Genomic DNA, 7,899 nt, shown 5'->3' with positions numbered 1-7,899 from the left:
CTAAAGACGTTAGGGCTCAGAGGGAAGTGGTTCACTGGGCTCTGAGACTTGACTGTTTCTAAATCCTTGGGGGTGGTTTAAGGGCTGGTGCTGGGGTGGTATGTGCTCTGGAACTTTTCTGGCAGTTTGAAAAGGTGGGGGATCCAGAGCATGTAGATGGGATGGAAGTAACCTTGGAGTGATGCCCCTTCCAGTGGTGGATTCTCCAGGCTGGGGCCACTGAGCAAGTGATGAAACCAGACACCCAAGGAAGACTCTTAAGGCTGAATCTGACTGAGATAAGAAAATGTCAGAGGGAACACAGGCTTCTATCTCTTGAACCTAAGAGGGAGATTCCCTTTGTTGGAACTCATTTTTCTATGGGGGGGAATTGAATTAATCGTGGAAGTAGGTTTATGGTATGAAGTCTGGCATGTTGGACAAGATCTCTCACTGGTGTGTGCTGCCCAAGCTTGTCAGTGAGCTGAGCATAATTTGAAAGAGCCACAAATTCTATTTCTGACATCGTGGGCCTGGTGGTTAAGTTGACTGAAGTTAGTCCTCATCTGTCCTAGTGGACTTCTAGAGGAAATGTTTCTAGGAGACGCTAGGAGAGGCTTTATAAAAGGCATGTCTCGTTTGGTATAGCTGTGGTGTCCAGAACAGATCAAGGACAAAATGACTCCAAGAAGTATGTTAATGGTAGATCTCTTACTGGGAAGAGTAGAGGGTTATAAATACTACATTATTTTAGGGACTCTTCTTTTCCTCTTTGTATTACTTCCTTTCTCTTTGGAAAGATTTACCCTATTTTTTTTTTTTAAGATTTATTTTTTTAAATTTCTCTCCCCCCACCCTGTTGTCTGTTCTCTGTGTTGAGGGGGATTGGGGGGAAAGGAACCAAGTGGCAGAGTCCCCCAGCATTGTGTGATCTGCACCAGGAGCCCAGGAAGAGACTAAGGCTCTATCGGGCTTGATGGCCAAACCCCTACTTGTTATGAGGGGTTCGGGGAAGGATCACTTGTGTGACTTTCCCTCTGGATGTGCGAAGGCCTGGCTGTGGCCACAATGCCTGGTTCTGGTCTCTGGTTCCTGCTGGACTTTCATGCACCCAAAACATGATTGTCAGTTATGAACATGATTAGATGGGAAGAAATGTAACTTTACTTTCTGTAGCATCCTCAGCTTTTCAAAGAGTTCCCTGATAAACCCTCGTAATTCAGATGATAGGAACCTTTAACTTGCCCCTTTAAGGCCCATCATCTTTGAGTAAATAAAGAACTGTGTTCAGAATTTAAAGTCAATGTCTGAATCCTTGTGGGGGTTCTTTGCCTCTTAAGCATCCTCTGTCTTTCCTCAGTCCAGTGATGAATATATGTACACAGAGGATGGAATGAGAGTCAGTGATGTGTTGGGCAAAGGATGTAGTAATAATGTTACCTCCTGATATACTTTAATCTGACAAGCTCCACTCAATGTAAACTAGTGGACTAGGAAATTTGAGTTAAAGCATTTGATTGTAATCAGTGAGTTTCTTCATGGTTTCTAATATCTGAACTGCCTGATTATGATTTGAGTGACTATCTTTTTAATCATGGATTCACTTTTGAAGTTGAAATTTCAGAAAATTTAGAAGACTCAGTGATCTTACCACCCTGGTGGAACCACTGATGGAAAAACTCTAAATGTTGCTTTTTTCCCTATACAACCGAATTAAGTTTTCTGAGGGTACATAACACTGTGTCCTGTTTTCTTTTATCATTGGCATGTTCAGAGACTACTTATATAATCTCTCTAACAAATTTTAGTAGTCCACCAAATAGACAGTTCTCTGCCATTTAAATTGGCTTGTTTCCTTCTCAAACATGGCAAATAACTTGACATGGTTAGCCCTTTCTCTGTTTGTACTTTTGTTTTTCAGGATAGATCCTGAGAAGTGGAACTCCTGAGTCATGGGGTGTAGGTACGCCCTATGACTTGATGTACGATACCACCTTCTAATACCAAAAGGCTCCTGACCTCCTCACATCCTAGCCAGCAGCAGGATATATTAAAGTGATGGGACTTTAATGGGTACAAAATGGTAACTTTAAATTGAAGCATCTATTGCTGAAGGTAAATGTACTACATTTTGGTTAGTTACATTTCTTCTGTCTGCTTTTATCCTTTAGCCATTTACAATTGGTTTTCTTCTGTTTCAGCCTTCCCCAAGTATGAAAAGTGAAAAGGCCCAGAGCTGCCTTCTAGAGAAAAGTATGTTCAGTCTTCAAAGTTTTAGAGTCTCTGACAATTTAATAATTACCCTTTAAATGACCTTGCTTATCACAAATGTACACAACTCTATTTGTATCTTAACTTTCTAACTTGAATAAAAAAGCTTCAGGGCCTACAGCCCTTGCAGTGTCCCCCCGCTCCCCTCCCACTCTTTGGGCTTCTCTATCTTCTCTAGGACTTACACCTAATATCTTATTCTATTTTCATCACTTAGGAATAAGTGACTGTAACCCTTCTGGGGAAACTAAACTTTAATAGGAATAAAAATGTTAGCTATAGTTGTACACTTTGACCAAAGGGAGTGAGAATTTAGGGCTCTCTAAATAAATATGCAGCCAGGGCTATATGGCACAATTGTGCAAGTTAGACACCCAAGGGCCTTGACCATGAAGACAGTCTTCACTTTTTACAATAACTAACAATGATGCAGGACTTAATGTCCGCTGGGTTTTGTTCACCATGCTTTGTACATGCTAATTTGTTTTCACTACAATCCTATGAAGTAGGTACCACTATCCCTGTCTTACACATGAACAAACTGGCACAGAAAGGCTGAAAGGCTTAGGTCTTGCTCAAGGTCACACAGAAAGTGGCAATTACTTTGGTAACAGCTACCTGCTGGTGAAAATTCCAAATGCCTCATCTCTGGCAATACCTACAGTTGCCTTAAATTTAATGTGCCCTACAGCCTTACCTCTAAAGAGGGGTTTTTGGCTTTCTATCTTTTGGATTTGGGGCATTTGTTCATTGGGGGCAGTGAATAGAAACAGAAAAGAATGGAAGAAGGATCGGGGAGAGCCAACTTTCTTCATTAGAGAAGAAATGGTGCTATCCACGGAAGAAAGGAAGGGAGGAGGAAGGCTAGGGGCTCCTGATGGTATAAGACTAAGTTGGTTAAAGACTTGCAAAACTTCCCAAGGTGTTGAAAGTGGGAGTTCTTTTGATCATGGGACTGTGCATCACTGGGTCTCAGGGCAAGGACAAGGAGGCCCCTACTGACGTCATACGCCCTAAGTGGGATCTGTGGAATGAGACCAGTCTGCTGGTTCTAGGCTACTGAGGGGCACTGGGGAACCAAGAGAACCAGAGTCCTGGGAACAAAATGCTCTGGTCTTTTGTTCAGAGGCATTAGCCCTAAGGCTCAACACTGACTCCAAGAATAACAACTCTGGAATATAGTGAGTCCTGCTGGGCAAGTCATCACTGGAAAAGTTCTGAAACCTTCCTGTACCTTCCACCGGACTGGGAGGGAGGAACTAATAATGATGTAGCCTGGATCCCACTCCCAATGCCATGAGAGCCTTTTGTATCATCAAGGCTGAACACGGTTCTAGCTATAGCCCTTGACATTTAGAGCTTCCATGAAGGTGGGAATTGGAATCCGGAGGTCCTCACTCCCGCTCCCCTGTCCCTGAGTCTGTTGGTTATCCTCTGGTATGGCTGGAGTTATAGTTGCCCATTGTCTCACTTTAATCAGTAATTGGACCATAAGTACTTGGGGTACCACTTTATTTGCATGACAACCCTGGGGTGTAGGATAGGAGGAGGGCATGCATTGTTACCCCTTTCTCCTTATGCCATAAAGTCACGGGGACTGAGTCTGGAGCTCCAGGCTCTGGACTTTCTGTTCTTTCCACAGGCCTCACCACAGAGTTGGTTGAATGTTCATTTATCTGGAGGGTGGTGTCTCTAGGACATCTAGACATAGAATTAGCCACTGACTTGGTTTGAAAGCACTGTCTTGCCTCTTATTAGAGAAGTTGTAGCCTTACATCCTGCTGAAGAGTTCCCATATCCTACCCCCCATTAACACTTCTAGCCTTCTTAATCTTAAATTGAGTTCCCTGAAATGCAGACTCTGAGACAGACCTTTAAGTAGTAGTTATTATGTGAAGCACCAACAGGGCAGAGGGAGGAAAAGCCCGTCAAAGATGTATACCTGAGCAGGCTACTGCTGTGGGCAACTCTGGGAGGCACTGTGGAACGTGCCCCAGCGTTGTCCCCCCAGCACTCAGGGATGAGGAAGCCAGGTGTATACTAAGCCTGACCATCATTGAACTTGGCCAGATCCCAGGGCATGTGGCTTCCTCTAGCACTTCCAGCCTGCCCTGGGGGAAGGCCAGCCAGAGTAGGGCCTTGTCACCCTCAGATCCTAGGCAAGATTGTCTACTACTGTGAAACAAATCACAATCTTAGCAACTTAAAACAACATATTTTTCTCAGTGTCTGTGGGTTAGGAGTCTGTTTGAGCAGTCTAGCTGTATCTTCTGTTTTGAGGTCTCTCACAAGGCAAAATTCAAGGTGTCAGTCATAGCTGGGGTCTTGTCTAAAAGCTTGACGGGAGTTGTAACTGGGAAACTCACTTCCTCTGGGACTCTTTGGCTGAGGGCCTCTGTTTGTAGCTGGCTGATGGCTGGAAATTGTCCTCTGTTCCTTGCCACATCGGCCTTTCCAATATGACCACTGGCCTAACCAAGGCATGCAAGCCGACAAGGCTCTACAGTGTGACAGGATGATGAATTTTATGTAACCTACACAGAAGTGACATCCCATTCCCTCTGCTATGTTCTATGGGTTAGAAGCAAGTCACAGGTCCTGCTGGCATCTCGGGAGGGATTCTATAAGGATGTGAAGAGCAGGAGGTGGGGGCCACTGAGCCATCTTAGAAACCACCTAGCATGGGTGCTGCTGGGGTTTCCTGTACTTCCATCTACTCTCCATAAGTGACTCCTGGCTAGAAACAGTTGTCAAAAAGATTTGGAGGTTGAAAAACTTGCAAATCAATCAAATGTAACACTAAAATCCTGACCTGGCCTTTGGTGGCTAGTCAAATGTGACTTTTTGGGTTCTGATACTACTTTTCTGTGCTATGCTGTGCCTAGTTGAAGGCCAGGCCTCTCACACTTTCTGCTTTAGGAGCTCTGAATCTTCATGGTCTCACAGGTATACCCTGTGGAGCCAAACAGTGATGGTTCTCATTGAATTTCAAGGTGAGTTTGGAATTGGGTGGATGTGTCTGTGTGTCGGGGGGAGGGCATGGGACCTTCAAGGAAGATTTTCTGGTGTGAAAACTAATACAAAGAAGGAAGAAGTCTCATTTCTTGTCTCATAGATGAAAAATTCCTAAGGACATGGACTTGTGCCACTTTCTCAGCACCTGTAATCAGGTGGTGTCTGGGAGGAGCTGGACACTTTAAAACTTCGTGCCATTTCATATAACAGTTCCCATCTGAACCACTTCTGCGTATATAACTCGTATGTAGTAACTACACAATGTGCTGCTGCCACCACCATCCATTGCCAGAACTTCCCTCCCCCTAACCAGCAGCTGTGTGCTAGGGATTAGCAACCCATTCCCCACTCCCGCCTCTGGTAGCCTGCAATTGTTCCATGTGAATGTGTAGTCTAGTTATTTTGGGAGTGACTGTACAGTATGTCCTCTTGTGTCTGGCTTGTTTTACTCAACATGTCTTTGGTGTTCACCCATTTTGTGGTACGTATTAGCATTTGGATGGACTTTTTTTTTTTTTAAGATTTTTCCCCACGCCCACCCTCACCCTGCTGTTTCTGTTTCCATTCGCTGTGTGATCTTGTGCATCTATTTCCTCTTTGCTCTCTTCTCATCTTTCTCTAGGATTCAGAAGGATTCAATCCTGGGGACCTCTGATGTGGAGAGAGGTTCCCTGTCAATTGTGCCACCTCAATTCCTGGTCTCTGCTGCGCTTTACTTTGACTCTCCCCTTTGTCTCTCTCTGGTTGTGTCGTCTTGCTGCGTGACCCAGTAGGGCAGGCACTCGGCTGGCTGCAGGCACGCTTTCTCTTTTCACCAGGAGGTCCCAGGGAGTGAACCTGGGTCCTCCTGTATGGTAGGCAGGGGTCTTATCACTTGAGCCACATCGGCATCCCTGGATGCAGGTTTTTTAATACCTAGTTCTGTTAGAGGACAGTCATTCCCTCCTCCACCACTGCTCCCCTTTTCCCCTCATTTTCCTTTATAGAAAAGTATGGTGTTGCCAGTGTGTTACACTGCTTTTGTTAAAAAATCACATTTAATAAAATCTTAGGGTAGCAGCCTTAAATCTGAAACACAGCAGCATGTAGAAATGAGATAACCTAGAGCAGCTTTGCTCTTGTCTCTGGGAGGCCATGCCATGGAATGCTCTGGAACCAGGGCCCCTGAGTGAATCCTGGCTGGGCCACCCAGTAGTGTGACCTTGGATGAGTTACCAAACCTCTGTCCACAGATTCTTCACCTGAAAAATGGGAATAAGAGTACCACCCTGAGAGCTCTTGTGTGGGTTAAATGAGTAGAAATGCAGGGAAAGCCTCAGAATAACGCCAGGAGCCACCAGCGGCTTGTGACTTGAGCCCTGCATGCACCAGGGAGGGCATCTGAAGGAGTGTGGCCATGCAGTCTTAGACCTGGTATTTCGGGACTAAATGAAAACTCCTCATTTAGGGGCTCATTTTGTGATTGGGCTTCGCTTACCTGTGCCTCCTGGGCCCTGCCTTCCCCCTGCTGTTGCTCGCTGGCACTAACTGTGCCACAGCCCCATGAAGGGTCTCAGACACATCACCTCGCTGCTTTGCACAGACGGGAGCCTCGGAGGGGAGCGGAGTTTGACCTGACTCTTCTAGCAGATTTTGACAGGAGAATGGGCAAGGGCTAGTGGACTCGGTGCTTCTGGAGAAGGAATGGGAATGAGTGGGAAGCCCTGGGTCGGGGGAGAAGGTGCAGGAGTGGACGTGAGGACGCTAGAGCAGGAAGGAGCTTTCCCTGGCACTGGCCAGGGACCGCCTGCTGGTGGTTCTGGGGCCCTTGTGGTGGGTTCTCTTGGTCAGTGTGCAAAGGGGTCACGTGGGCTGCTTGTTTCCAAACTTCAGTTCCTGGTCTCACCTCCAGAGACTGAGCTAGGGCAGGCCCCATGGTGGGGTCTGAGGGCTGTGGTGGCTCAGATCCTTGGGGAGCGACGATCTGGGGGCTGTGACGGGGGCTTGCCCTGCAGACACAGCCTTCCAGCCCCTTAGAGAAAATGCTGACTGATGGGAATATGAGGAGCTGGTAGAGGGCCTGGGGGCCTAACATCCAAGGTACCCATGATATCCTGCTCCTCGAGGGCACTCTTGAGAAACACTGCCAGCAAGTATTAGACCCCGAAGCTGCCTTTTTAGGTACAGTGTCATTTTCCGGTTGAAGATGAGACCCAGAGAGGTCCTGGCTTTATCAAGGTCACACAGCGAATTAATGGCAGGACTCAGACTGCAACCAGGTGTCCTGGCTCTACATCCAGTTTCCTCCTCACTACACACCTTTTCTTGAGGAGTGGGAGGTCACCGAGGATGAAGGGGTGAGGCGAGTTAGTAACTAGAATTTAGGGAGCTGGACAAGTCCCATAACCCCAGAGGGCTCAGCAAGACAAAGATTTTTGTCCTAGTTGAAAATGGAATCAGAATTAGTATAGGGGTAATCTTGGCTTTGAACTTAAACGGTCCAAAATTCCTATGAAAATCACTAACAGCTTTACTTCTCAAGGCAAGATGTACCTACTTCCTGGACAAAAACATTCTAAGTGAGGCTTCATTTCTCACCCCAGGGAGGATTCAGATTTCCCGCTGGTAAGTTACTGCTATTAGCTCTGGGCTGCT

The sequence above is a fragment of the Dasypus novemcinctus genome, chromosome 17, assembly GCF_030445035.2.
Source record: "Dasypus novemcinctus isolate mDasNov1 chromosome 17, mDasNov1.1.hap2, whole genome shotgun sequence".
Classification (NCBI taxonomy): Eukaryota; Metazoa; Chordata; class Mammalia; order Cingulata; family Dasypodidae; genus Dasypus; species Dasypus novemcinctus.
Note: the sequence above shows the minus strand (reverse complement) of the source record.